Genomic DNA, 15,604 nt, shown 5'->3' with positions numbered 1-15,604 from the left:
TTGCTATCACTCGTAGTTTGAACGTTACGGGTTTATTCGTATTCAAGTGTTGTAGATTTGCTGGCCCAGTTGAACGCGGTCGGCCTATTAGTGCGATAAGCATAACTAGAAAGCACCTGTAAACGTCCGAGGCGACGTACTTACTGACTCTGATAAGGGATTTATTTCCCATAACTGGGACGTTGGTGGACTGCGTGGAAATGTGTTACTGTGCTATGGTACACTAATGTTATGATGACCTCTATGACGCATTAGATTTGCTGGTTAGCGCTTGGTTGCCATTACGCTTCATTAGCGAAGATGCGCAGTGCGAAGTCTGTGATGGATCGCGTTTGTCTAGAAGTTTAAAAATCACTAATCGCATTAGTGTGATAGACGAACCAAAGAACCGACATAGCTCAGCGAGTCGCGAAGCTGAAGTGGCAATGGGCAGGCCACATAGTTCGAAGAGCCGATGGACATTGGGGTCCCAAGGTGCTGGAATGGCGAACCCACACCGGAAAGCGCAGTGTTGGTCGTTTGTCCTCCACTAGGTGGACCGAAGACATCAAGAGGGTTGCAGGGAGCCGCTGGATGCGAGCGGCTTGAGACCGTTTTGTTTGGAAGTCATGCAAGAGGCCTATGTCTAGCAGTAGACGTTTATCGGCTGATAATGATGATGATGATGATGAATCGCTTTAGATCAGTATTCGTACATACTTTGACAAAAAAATAACGTCTAGCGAGGCAGATCCTTATGTAACTAGTCTGAGATTTTTACAAAACAGCGCTTCCCAAGGCACATACACTAGGATTATACAACCAATTTAAATATGCCTACGTCAGAATTTATCATTTTCTTTCATTCGTTTAGAATATTCTCTAAAAACTTAAAAAACACATGGAAATTGGTCGAGATATTTTATAGTTTAGAATCTAGATATATTCTTATCACATTCACTTATTTATAAATACTTTCATTTTAAACTTTTACCAAAAATAAACCGTTGCGGGGACATTTAGGGCGTGAGGCATTAGTGCCCAAGAAGCCATTGATCAGGGCTTCTGCGTGAGAAACCAGCTCACAATACGCGCCGTCTCAAGGATGCCTGCTTTTTGTATCCGACCATGACCATTGACCAAACGCTTGACCAAACAGTCACTCGGAAGCTTTTTATGGGCGCCCGGACTGATACACTCAAGCCAAAACACCTTAGAGAGTCGTTCCACACATCTCTCTGCTTCTGCCTTCAGGCCCCGTCAGGCGATGCTTCTGCCCTCGCCCAAACCTCCCGGTGACGCCGCTGAGGTCCCCTAAGGAGCCTACGATACACAATCAGAAAAAAAAGGAAAAGCTTCTTAAGGTGTGTTAGTCGAAGCTTTTCGCTCCAAGACACCCAGACCAATAGCAATTGACTCGACTTTCCTTAACCGTAGTTATCTTTTACATTATTATACTAATTATTTTTCAGCAAATCTTACTTCACACAAAACAGTATTATATAAAGGCTCTTTGATAATATTATCAAATGACTGCGCCACTGTTTCACCGTTGGCTGAGCAAGCGGCGTAATATGACACAAAAGAAAATAACTTCCATATAAAACCCGCAAAGCAAAACTCAGAGCGGGAATGAAATAGCATTTTCCGCATTTTCCTTTGTGTGCGAGTTTTCAAATTCTATTCTGCCGGTGCCGCGAATTGAAAATGACATTTCCGTAAAGCGCTAGAAAATTGTTTGTTGCTAAATTATTACCTACCGTACCTTCTGGGAAAATCATTTTTTGATATTTCTTTATTTTACAGTAACTGTAGTATGCGTTAAATTGCTTATCAATAAATTGAAAATTCAAAACAGTTTCTCTTTCTTATAGACATAGTGAGTTGCTGATCCAGAGCAGTCTCAGTAAAACTAGAAAACTTATAGACATATGTTTTTTCATTTTATTTTTTGATTTCGTTAAATCTAGAAGCGGTGTTTAGAAACAAAAACGGAAAATCCCAAATGAACAGCCAAAAAATGGATTGTTTTCAAACCGTTAGTCCATTTTTATTTACTTCTGTTGTCCGTCTGACATTCCAGATATTTTTATAATATAACCTACTGGGCATCTTTTATAGAACATTCGCAACTATACCTACACCCCATTTTATATCGATTTCGGAATTTGACGCATACTTTATATTAGGAAACACGCATTTAATCGTCCTAGGTAGGCAATTTTTGAATGCCATACTATTAGTTGAAGCGGCATCTAGCTAAATTAAAGTCCGCGTAAGCGCATACATTGTATTAAAGGAATAGTTAATTCACACCTTTTACATGTTATGGCAAACTTTATACATTGTGCATAGTGAAACTTGTGCGGTGCAATTTTAATGCTAATTTGTTAATGCAAATTGCACGACCGACCAAATTGATGGTCGAGGCTTGATTTGCCATTTACATAATATGTAGTGCGAGAGCTGGTCTACATTTTTGAATGGGTATTTGAAGCAAGTTGAAAACTTGTCATGTGTCTATATTTATAGGACAAGTAGTCCAATAGTTTTGTTTTTGGTTAAACAAACAGGGAAGAAGTTGGGCCAATTCAACCCCTCCTCCTCCAAAGTGATTTTTTTTAATACAATCCGACAAAGATGATACAGGTCTGAAAACCTGGAGTAGTTGGGTCGATACAAACACTATAGGTATGTCGAAAATTCAGGTTTTTTTGGCAATAATCCGATCCACATTATTTAGTTCTTTGACCTTGCCAGATGCTTGCATAATTATTATATTTTGCAAAAAAATTAAAAAGACAACTGGCTTGTTTATTTTTTAATCTTTAAATATTAAACTTAAAAGTATAAAAATATTTAGATTGCCAAGGATATATTTTTGCAAATAAAATCCTTATTTCGTAAATGTAGAAGTTGATTTAGCCTTTTAGGTCTCCATCCTCCAGTGTTACTATTAAGGTAGTATAGAAGAGGTACATGTTTAAAGCTTGCCTCAAATAGCTACCCATAAAATCCGCCAGCTCTTTAACTATGGTGAATATTCATACATGCACAAAGGTCAAGAGGAAATGACTGCGTGCGAAAAAGTAATATATCAAAAGCGCGATAGGAGAAACGTTTGTTTTTATCGCTCAAACAAACAGTAAAGCTCGTGCATTTTTTATTAAGCACTTTTCGTGTTCAGTGTACCATAGTTGTATAAGCGTTGTGTATTTTTTTTACTTTATTAATTAATATGAATGATTTAATATTGTGAACCTGCCTATATAATATTTCTTTATAATGGTCTAAGTTACTGCTATGGTCAGATCTTCCTCAATTTGTAAAGGCTGGCTGATCTCGGAGTCAGAACGCGAAATTCTACCATAAATTCATAGCGCGACTTAAGAATCGAAACCCTAAACTAAAATAACCATAGCAGTTTAACCACTTGACTATAGGTATAAATAATCTTTTAAACATAAAAATGGAACCGACTTATAAGAAGTATTTTAATTATTTTGATTTCAACACGAAATTACTGAACCGATTTTAATGAAAATAAAATGGGACCAATCTGAAAGTATGCTCTTTCAAACAAAATAAGAATTTTTAAAATTGATTAATAAATGACGAAGTTATGAGGTAAGAAACATTAAAAAATAAAATTAAAAAATAACATACACGACGAATTGAGTACCTCCTCCTTTTTTTAAAGTTGGTTGGTAAAACAATTTCTTTTTAGGGTTACTTACCTCAAAAGGAAAATACGGAACTCTCAATGTATCACTTGGTTCTCCGTCTGTCTGTCTGTCAAGTTTTAATTCTTGTCATAAAGTTGTTATTTCAATGGAGTTTTTGAACGAAATCCTTATTTTCCTTAGTATCAATAAGGTTGAAGTGTAGGGAAACACGACCGTTCGCCTTATTCAATAAAGAAAATTCCATTTTCTTTTCTCGTAAAATTGAGTTCAAACAAAGATTGCTTGTTCGCTTCAGAAAATACAAGAGAAAAGTAATCATCAGAATATAAAGAGACTGAGCATTAGTCTAGAGCAGACGGAGGTCCTGGGTTCGATCCCCGGCTGAGCCGATTGAGATTTTCTTAATTGATACACGTCTGGCTGGTGGGAGGCTCCTGCCGTGGCTAGTTACCACCCTACCGGCAAAGACGAACCGCCAAGCGATTTAGCGTTCCGGTACGATGTCGTGTAGAAACCGAAAGGGGTGTGGATTTCATCCTCCTCCTAACAAGTTAGCCCGCTTCTATCTTAGATTGCAGCATCACTTACCATCAGGAGAGATTATAGTCAAGGGCTTGTAAAGAATAAAAAAAAACATATAGTTACTAGTTAATCGTAACTTAATTTTTTATAAAGCTGTTAATAATTATTAAATTTTAATGTAATGTCTGCAATTCCAATACAACTGAAAAATTCAAATTTTAATGAATTTTATTATTATTATTATTAATGGCAATAAACTTTAAATCATACTGCTGAGAAGTAGAATTTTTCACTTTCGATACTTTACATAGGGACCATCATCATCATCATTATCAGCCGAAGGACGTCCACAGCTGGACATAGGCCTCTTGCATGGACTTCCAAGCACAGCGGTCTCAAGCCGCCAGCATCCACGTCCACCAAATCCACCAAGAGGGGGGTCGCTTTCCGGTGCGGGGTTGCCATTCCAGCACCTTGGGACCCAAACGGCCATCGGCTCTTAGAACTACGTGGCCTGCCATTGCCACTTCAGCTTCGCGACTCGCTGAGCTATGTCATGGCTAGGCCATGGCTAGGGACAATAAAGACATGGAACGTCCGAAAGCTGTTAAATTGTCGATACAAAAAGTATCGTGTGACCCCAAATCGTGTCTGTTTACTCTCAATTTATATCTCTGAAGCGCGGTTGAAACAATCTGAACCCTAAGGGAATAATGTGCCCGTATTTCGTTATTTGCAAAAGGGATAAAGTAAAACAGCCTGCCTGGGAATGCCCTTTGATATTTGACCCAACGTATGTTTTGTTGTGATTTCTTTGCTGGGCTTAGTAAATTAGAGTATTTTTGTTATCAGATAAAAAAATCCGATATTCTTTTTATAACATACTACCTACTACGTCTTGTGAGATGTCATTACTCGTATAAATTTGTATTTATTGGAGTCTCCTTTCAAAATGAGTGGGGTTAGGCTTATAGTTCACTGGCTCAATGCGAATTGGCAAACTTCACACACCTAGATAATTATAAAAATTCTTGCAGTATGCAGGTTTTTTTTATAAGGGGTTTCCTTTACCGTTTAAGACACGTGATATTTAATTTCATAATAAATCTTTTTTAACAAAAAACTTGAGCCAAGTTCAAAGATGCCATAGTTACTCTAAAAAGCGAAAAATGACGCATTACCATGTCCTTTTTATTTATTGCTCAGTTTGAAGGCGCAATTTCTGAACCGATTATCGTGAAAATTAAATGGGTCTAATCTGAAAGCATACACTTTCAAACAAAATTATACTTTTAATTAGTTTTAACATTAAAAAACATACGCGTCGAATTAGGAACCTCCTCCTTTTTCTGAAGTCGGTTAAAATGAACATAACTGGCAGTTTGTAAAGTACATATTATTATTATCATTAAATCTTAGTACAGGTTTATTTAAGACTCAGCGCTCAAAGGGCTGGAGTAGGCTCTATCAGTAAAAGCGAAAGTGATCCTATTATACGTAACGTGAAAACGGTTGTCAACCTATTACTCGAAAGTAAATTATCGTAAACTTGATTCTTAATACTTCCAATTAAGTATCAATGCAATAATTTCACTATGCATTAGAAATTGTTACTTTCATAAACGAATTACGCATAACGTATTGATGGTGATAAATGATCTTTTTTACATAAAATGGTACTTTAAAAGACGTATTTCAGTAATTTTGATTTCGGTTTAAATATATTTATTTCTCCAAAAAAGAACGTACTGTTCACATAACTTAGAGTTAACATATCGTCATTTTTGCAGACAGCATGCATTATTGGAACAAAATTTTAATTACATTGTTTTTTCAATATTTTGTCCATGTTTGTGAGGATGTAGGATTTAATCGATTTCTTGAATGCTTTTATGTTGTTTAACTCCTTAATGATGTTTATGATATTAATACAAAACTACTAAACCATTTTTCGTGAAAATGAAATGGGACCAATCTGGAAGTATACTCTTTCAAAAAAAAAGAATTTTTAAAATTGGTTAATAACTCGGGGTCACGATTAACAGGCATTTGGGTCCAAAGGTCCAAACTGGCTTTGGCCTCAGTGTCTGGAAGGCTGCGAAGAATCTGGAAGGTGGTCTGTGGATCTGGCATATCATTGAATGGAGGAAAGAAAGTAAACGGTTCGTCGTTGTGGTCGTTTGGTTGCTGTAGATATAAAGTATTAGTTTCTTCGTGAACGTATTATAATGCTTTTTCTATGGTATCCAGTCATCATTATCATCATATTATCAGCCGACAGACGTTCACTGCAGGACATAGGCCTTTTGCAAAGACTTCCAAACATCACGATTGAGCCGCCTGCATCCAGCGAATCCCTACGACTCGCTTGATGTCGTCAGTCCACCTGGTGGGGGGTCGACCAACACTGCGCTTTCTAGTGCGGAGTCGCCAGCACCTTGGAACCCCGATGTCCATCGGCTCTTCGTACTATGTGCCCCGCCTATTGGAACTTCAGCTTCGCGACTCGTTGAACTATGTCGGTGACGACATATTCATTCTACGAATCTCCTCATTTTTGATTCAATCACGCAGAGATACTCCTAGCGTAGCTCGTTTCTTCACCCGCTTTGTGACTCTGAGCCTTAGCCTTATGAGGTCTTCAGCTATCCACCAAGTATTCGTATTCGGTCACATACACCGAATACGTAAACCTAAGGGCATAATCTAAGAGCAAGAGCTGACAAACTTTTAGTTTTTTATAAAATCAAAATCTATTACTATTAGTGCTTGGCCATGAACATAGCCTAGACTTCGTCATTTAAACCAAGCAAGCGTCGCTTTTCTTTTTCTTAATACTAGAAAGAAAAATTAAAACGTCTGAAACTTTTACCGTCATTAAAAATCTCAACTGCACCAAGACGGTTGAACGTTTATCAATGCTTCGAAAAAGGGACTAGCCAATATTAACCGCATTCAGCAAACATAGTAAGTAATTACCTACATGTATTAAGTGTGTGCTATAATAATTATCTAGAAAGCTGGAATGCGCTTTACTCTTGATCGACAAAGTTCTAAGCTCCTAATATGGACTTGATATATCCGTCACAAAGTTTAATACCGACAAGTTTATATGATAGTTTATGTAAGTAATATTTATTTATCAAATTAACAAACTATACAAGCGTAGGTACTACTAATATTTTCTACTTAGTGCGCTTCTCCGACTAGTAAAGACTTCCAGTGATAGACTCCGCGCCACGAAAGAAGTCCAGCGGCTAAAACCTGAACTAAAATTGACAGCGCCTTTCACAAATGACAATAAGACCGCAATTACCAAAATACGACTTGTTTTGTGGCGCGGAGTATACTGTGCAAATCACAATTAAACTTCAGAAAGTAGATCTAAAATATAATGAAATATCGTGTAGTGTATTATACTAGAAATCTTATTGTTTCGTTCTCTCTTTATTTTATCGCATTTTCATGGGCTTAAATCACAGCAATCTAAGGGTGCCTGCACACCCTATATAATTGATAATTATTAGGCTAAAGTTGGCTAAACTCGTAGCTACTTAGAGACAAGCTTGTACTACATTTTGCCTATTGAGTGTGTATGCGGATTTTGCTTATAGTATGTGTTCCTTATAGATATATTTTTTTAATTTCTTACCATATTTTTGTGACTCCAATTTAATGTGACGTCACATCCTTTAATGTGACTACATACCAACGGTTTTAAATTCTCTCCAAGGCACGGATATAAGTCCACTTACTATCTACGTTATCAGTGGGATTTTCCTTAAAAGAAAATACCCAATAACTTAAGATTAAGATATAAAATACAATCAATATATTGCAACAAGTTAGCGTGCACAGAGAAAGGTAAACTGGTGTAACAACTCCATAAATGGAATAACAATTACAAATCCAAGTGGTAATACTGGAAGAACAAAAATGGGTTGAAATCTGACGATATGTTTCTAATGACACTGGTTTTAATTGATATTGGTCACTGGTTTCCCTACAAAGTATCGTAGTGTGTGTAAAAGTGCATGGGTCAGTAGAAAGCCCACCCAGACAGCCTCTACCGACTGTATATACTGGCGCCCACAAAGATTTAGGTCGGGGTAAGCACTAACCAGGTAGAGCAATATGCAGAAAACCTTCAAACAGAAATTGGTTTTGGCTGGATTATAGCCATGTTATGTACTAGCGTAATTCCCGTTCCCGTCAGAATACGGGATATTCCCCGTCAGAAATCAAGGAATAGAATATATAAATATCTATACTAATATTATAAATGCGAAAGTAACTCTGTCAGTCTGTCTGTTACCTTTTCACGGCTAAACCGATCAAGATGAATTTTTGTATGATCGTAAATGGGACCTTGGAGCAAAACATAGGATACTTTTTGACCATAAAATAAAAATAGAAGAAGTTGAAATAGGGGTTGAAAGTTTGTATGGAAAGTCCTTCATTTTTAGAGTTACTCTTTTAATTGTTCATACTACTAATATTATAAACGCGAAAGTTTGTATGGATGTTTTTTACTCTTAAACGCCGAAACTACTAAGTCCATGGTTCCCGTGGGATTTGTGAAAAACTAATTTCACGCGGACAAAGTCGCGGGCGTCTGCTAGTATTCTATATATATAATATATAGGACGATCCTATAAGACTCACAAATACCGTAGCATTGGATTTAGTAACTAGATCGAGATCTACTAAACCGAGATAATCCCTCGAGATTATCCTCAAAACCACAAACTTTAACTCTTAATAATATTAGTGACTATAGATAACGTGATTAAGATAACCAAATGACAATGACAATACAACACCCAATTATATTGCACTAGCCGCCGCCGCGCGGTATCACCCGCGTGGTTCCCGTTCTCGTATGAATATGGGGATAAACCTAACCTATAGCCATCCTTGATAAATGGGCTATCTAACACTGAAAGAATTTTTCAAATCGGGCCAGTAGTTCCTGAGATTAGCGCGTTCAATTAAACAAACAAACTCTTCAGCTTTATAATATTAGTATAGATTATAATATAAGTATAGACATTATAGAGTAACGGTAAGAGGAAAGCATGTTAAATCTTATATTAACTGCTGCGTCGATAAAATAAAACTTTATAAGGTCTCGCATAAAATAAAAGGCTGAGTAATTTTTAAATTAATTTCAACAAGCAATCAGGTAACCACACCCATGCAATGTTTTCATATAAGGACACGCACTAAAATAGTTATAGTTATCTTGAATGGAGAACGAATCTCGTCAGAATAAAAGCGTATACAAATACTTAAGGTAAATAATTAAGGTTTTAACCACCTACGATGTACTACGGATGCAAGGGAAAATGTGTTGTAGTTACATTGTCGGGTTAAAATTAACAATTTATTATAAATAAAATGTAACTTTTTAAAATCTTTACAGAGTAAAGAGAATTCTGTAGGAAGTTTTAATAATTTCATCATCTCATTAAATTAATAACATGTATAATATGTTTTATTAAGTGATTAGAATAGTGGCTACGCTAACAAATAGAATTATTAGTTTATATATTCATTTGTTTGTGTTTTGTATTAAAAACTTTTTATTGATAAAAAATATTTGTAATAATTTATATTTTTCACAGTTTCCGTATAGCAGAGGTCTAAAAATTCGTCACATTGCCAAGTATAAAACTTTGTAAAAGAACGCAAAATATATTTAATTTATCGGCAGAGGAAACTCCCAAGTTAGAATAAGCTTGCAAGCTTGCATTTACTGCAACTTTTTTTTTATTCTTTACAAGTTGGCCTTGACTACAGTCTCACATAATAGTAAGTGATAATGCAATCTAAGATGGAAGCGGGCTATCTTGTTAGGAGGAGGATGAAAATCCAGACTCCTTTTGGTTTCTACACGCTATCGTACCGGAACGCTAAATCGCGTGGCGGTACGTCTTTGTCGATAGGGTGGTAACTAGCTTAAACACATTAAACGCCACAAACAATAATGAATGTTTGTGAAAATGATTTATAATAACGACATGAAGAAGTTAACAATTTCCGCTGCGTAATGCAAACAGCGCGGCGAGCGGTTTACGACGCCGTTCACAGTTTAGATTTCATAGCTTCTAAGCAGAAGGCAATTTCTACAAGATTTTTATCTCTAGAAAGCGAAATGAGCTAATTGTATCGTAGTATCAGAATTCACGCGTCTTGTAACGGGAGTATTGTTTACAAGCTAGCTCCTTGATTTCTGCGCGACGCTTCGGCGCCGCTACTTACGTCACGGAAACATGCATGTGAGCGCCGCGCAGCTCCTAAGCGCCTCCCCAATCGACTTAAAACCTTATTTTGAATGTAATAGAGACTACTTTAGAATGAACAAGTTTATTGAGTTACAACCTTTGTTAAATTTTCAGAGGATTTGAATGAAGAACACGGTCAATCTTGTTCATTATTTTAGTGCAATTACGTCATCCGTAATAGTAATTTCACACGCACGCACACACATTCATGATAACTGTGAGTAATTGTTAAGAAAAAACGATTTGTTAATTTAGTAATTTTAATACCTCTGTTATAGAAGAGCGAGGCCTCCTAACACGGGTTATTATATACCTACAAGGAGGTTTCGGCCCCTATTTGTTATGACTGTATACTACTAAGATATAAACGTTTATTATTATTATTAATTTGTCTGAAACTTTTACCGTCATTAAAAATCTCAACTGCACCAAGAAGGTTGTTCCATTTATCAATGCTTCGGAAAAGGGACTAGCCAATATTAACCGCATTCAGCGAACATAGTAAGTAATTAATTACCTACATGTATTAAGTGTGTGCTATAATAATTATCTAGAAAGCTGGAATGCGCTTTACTCATGATCGACAAAGTTCTAAGCTCCTAATATGGACTTGATATATCCGTCACAAAGTTTAATCGTCGTCATCAACCCATATTCGGCTCGCTGTTGAGCTCGAGTCTCCTCTCAGGATGAGAGGGGTTAGGCCAATAGTCCACCACGCTGGCCCAATGCGGATTGGCAGACTTCACACACGCAAAGAATTAAGATAATTCTCTGGTATGCAGGTTTCCTCACGATGTTTTCCTTCACCGATTTAGACACGTGATATTTAATTTCTTAAAATGCACACAACTGAAAAGTTGGAGGTGCATGCCCCGGACCGGATTCGAACCCACACCCTCCGGAATCGGAGTTAAATACCGACAAAGTTTAATACCGACAAGTTTATATGATAGTTTATGTAAGTAATATGTATTTATCAAATTAATAAGCTATACAAGTGTACTACTAATATTTTCTTCTATGAGCTCTTCTACGACTAGTGAAGGTACAGTGAGCTTCGTATAATATCTATACTAATATTATAAAGCTGAAGAGTTTGTTTGTTTGTTTGTTTGATTGATTGAACGCGCTAATCTCAGGAACTACTGGTCCGATTTGAAAGAAGATTAGAGCCTTTCTCGATATATAGGCTACATATTTTCCCCGTATTTCCACGGGAACGGAAACCACGCGGGTGAAACCGCGCGGTGTCAGCTAGTATTTTATACTGTAGATGTGTTATGTGCCTACAAAATCACCGCAAAGTGACCCGAATTTAGCTAATCCACTGAGCGCACACATGCACAATTTTGTGTTTACTTACATTATATATTTATGTATAGTTAGTTATACACTTATATTTATACTTATTATTAGTGTATAACTCGACATTGTAGACAATATTTAGATATAATTTGTTTAAATAACGTTTGTTGTTTAATGTGCGACTAAATTAAATTAAGACAATTAGCCACTTTTGTTCGCCTCTGCTTCGAAACATTAGTGTAATATCTTATAGTATACAATCTTTGTATAGACTACTAATAATATAATCAATTTTACTGTTCCATCCATCCCCTATTTTATCCCCTTGGGGGTAGAATTGATAAAAAAAAAACTTTCTTAGCCTATGTCATAACATCTACCTGCATGCCAATTTTCAGCCCGATCCTTCCAGTGGTTTGAGCTGTGCGCTGATAGTTCACTATGTCAGTCAGTCAGTCACTTAAGAGATAAATACATTTTTATTTTGCCTATTGAGTGTGAAGAATCTTCAACTATTTTTTTGTGTCACCAATTTAATGTGACGACCCATCCCCAAAATGTGCGGTCACTGACTACAGGATATAGGTCGACTTTCCATCTACGTTATTATTGAGATTTTCCTTAAAAGAAAATACTCAATAACTTAAGATTAAGATATAAAATACAGTCAATATATTGCAACAAGTTAGCGTGCACAGAGAAAGGTAAACTGGTGTAACAACTCCATAAATGGAATAACAATTACAAATCTAAGTGGTAATACTGGAAGAACAAAAATGGGTTGAAATCTGACGATATGTTTCTAATGACACTGGTTTTAATTGATATTGGTCACTGGTTTCCCTACAAGGTATCGTAGTGTGTGTAAAAGTGCATGGGTCACTAGAAAGCCCACCCAGACAGCCTCTACCGACTGTATATACTGGCGCCCACAAAGATTTAGGTCGGGGTAAGCACTAACCAGGCAGAGCAAATTGCAGAAAACCTTCAAACAGAAGTTGGTTTTGGCTGGTTTACAGTTATATTATATACTAACTGACACCCCGCGGTTTTACACGCGTAGTTCCCGTTCCCGTGAGGACACGGGAATAAAGTGGCTTTCTATTGATAAAAGAATCATTAAAATCGGTTTAGTAGATCCAGATATTATCCCCTACAATACCACAAACTTTCATCTTAACCAACCCATATTCGGCTCACTGTTGAGCACGAGTCTCCTCAGAATGAGAAGGGTTTAGTCCACCACGCTGGCCCAATGCGGATTGGCAATGAATGAATAATATTCTCAGGCATGCAAGTTTCCTCACAATGTTTTCCTTCACCGTTTGAGACAAGTGGTATTTAATTTCTTAAAATGCACATAACTGAAAAGTTGGAGGTGCAGGCCCCGGACCGGATTCAAACCTAAGCCCTCCAAATCAAAGGTATATCCACTGGGCTATCACGTCACTTTACCACATAAGTACTTACCACATTTAACACCATACCATATAACCACAAACTTTACCTCTTTATAATATTAGTATAATTACAACACCAAACAGTATTCCTCAAAATTGTTGTAAGGAGCTATTTATTAGTTTATCCCCTCTCATTCTGGGAGGAGACCCGCCCTTTACAGTGCAGCTCACTATCTATGGGTGGTTAATGATAATGAAATAATGAAAGAGCTTTCGCCATCGTCGATATTCGGTTAAGAAAATCCGGTAACTTTTCCGTCACACCCATCTCATAACACAATAAGAAAGACTAGCTGACGCCGCGCGGTTTCACCCGCGTGGTTCCCGTACTCGTATGAATATGGGGATAAACCTAACCTATAGCCATCCTCGATAAATGGGCTATCTAACACTGAAAGAATTTTTCAAATCGGACCAGTAGTTCCTGAGATTAGCGCGTTCAATCAAACAAACTCTTCAGCTTTATAATATTAGTATAGATTATAATATAAGTATAGATTATAATATAAGTATAGATATTATAGAGTAACGGTAAGAGGAAAGCATGTTGAATCATATATTAACTGCTGTATCGATAAAATAAAACTTTATAAGGTCTCGCATAAAATAAAAGGCTGAGTAATTTTTAAATTAATTTCAACGAGCAATCAGGTAACCACACCCATGCAATGTTTTCAAATAAGGACACGCACTAGTTATCTTCAATGGAGAACGAATCTCGACAGAATAAAAGCGTATACAAATACTTATAATTAAAGTTTTAACCACCTACGATGAACTGAGGATGCAAGGGGAAATGTGTTGTAGTTACATTGTCGGGTTAAAATTAACAATTTATTATAAATGAAATGTAACTTTTTAAATTCTTTACAGACTAAAGAGAATTCTGTAAGAAGTTTTAATAATCTCATCATCTCATTAAATTAATAACCTGTATAATATGTATTATTAAGTGATTAGAATAGTGGCTACGCTAACAAATAGAATTATTAGTTTATATATTCATTTGTTTGTGTTTTGTATTAAAAACTTTTTATTGATAAAAAATATTTGTAATAATTTATATTTTTCACAGTTTCCGTATAGCAGAGGTCTAAAAATTCGTCACATTGCCAAGTATAAAACTTTGTAAAAGAACGCAAAATATATTTAATTTATCGGCAGAGGAAACTCCCAAGTTAGAATAAGCTTGCAAGCTTGCATTTACTGCAACTTTTTTTTTATTCTTTACAAGTTGGCCTTGACTACAGTCTCACATAATAGTAAGTGATAATGCAATCTAAGATGGAAGCGGGCTATCTTGTTAGGAGGAGGATGAAAATCCAGACTCCTTTTGGTTTCTACACGCTATCGTACCGGAACGCTAAATCGCGTGGCGGTACGTCTTTGTCGATAGGGTGGTAACTAGCTTAAACACATTAAACGCCACAAACAATAATGAATGTTTGTGAAAATGATTTATAATAACGACATGAAGAAGTTAACAATTTCCGCTGCGTAATGCAAACAGCGCGGCGAGCGGTTTACGACGCCGTTCACAGTTTAGATTTCATAGCTTCTAAGCAGAAGGCAATTTCTACAAGATTTTTATCTCTAGAAAGCGAAATGAGCTAATTGTATCGTAGTATCAGAATTCACGCGTCTTGTAACGGGAGTATTGTTTACAAGCTAGCTCCTTGATTTCTGCGCGACGCTTCGGCGCCGCTACTTACGTCACGGAAACATGCATGTGAGCGCCGCGCAGCTCCTAAGCGCCTCCCCAATCGACTTAAAACCTTATTTTGAATGTAATAGAGACTACTTTAGAATGAACAAGTTTATTGAGTTACAACCTTTGTTAAATTTTCAGAGGATTTGAATGAAGAACACGGTCAATCTTGTTCATTATTTTAGTGCAATTACGTCATCCGTAATAGTAATTTCACACGCACGCACACACATTCATGATAACTGTGAGTAATTGTTAAGAAAAAACGATTTGTTAATTTAGTAATTTTAATACCTCTGTTATAGAAGAGCGAGGCCTCCTAACACGGGTTATTATATACCTACAAGGAGGTTTCGGCCCCTATTTGTTATGACTGTATACTACTAAGATATAAACGTTTATTATTATTATTAATTTGTCGCAGTGACTAAGATATACCCGCTGTCAGTATTTGCGTAACGTTTTTTTTAAACTGTGGTTTAAAAAAAACGTTGGTTTTAATTGAGTGGCTAGAATCTACTTTACAAGCTATAGGCAGCACACATTGGCTCACCAGCTGCACTCCAAACGTTAAGTTTCTGAGCTAATAGCCAGGTAAACTACTGAAGCGATTTTGAATTCTTTTTATCACTCAGAAACTATATCTTCCATCGA

The 15,604-nt window shown here is 36.5% G+C and overlaps 1 protein-coding gene across 2 annotated transcripts in view; it reads right to left on the bottom strand.

Annotated features, from left to right (window-relative positions):
• Positions 1 to 15,604, bottom strand: part of LOC112055504 (serine proteinase stubble) — a 166,139-nt gene that overhangs the window by 52,941 nt on the left and 97,594 nt on the right. The gene's annotated exons all lie outside the window — the stretch shown is intronic.

Source organism: Bicyclus anynana, chromosome 13 (assembly GCF_947172395.1).
Source record: "Bicyclus anynana chromosome 13, ilBicAnyn1.1, whole genome shotgun sequence".
Taxonomy (NCBI): Eukaryota; Metazoa; Arthropoda; class Insecta; order Lepidoptera; family Nymphalidae; genus Bicyclus; species Bicyclus anynana.
This window is presented reverse-complemented; position numbering and strand designations above follow the sequence as displayed.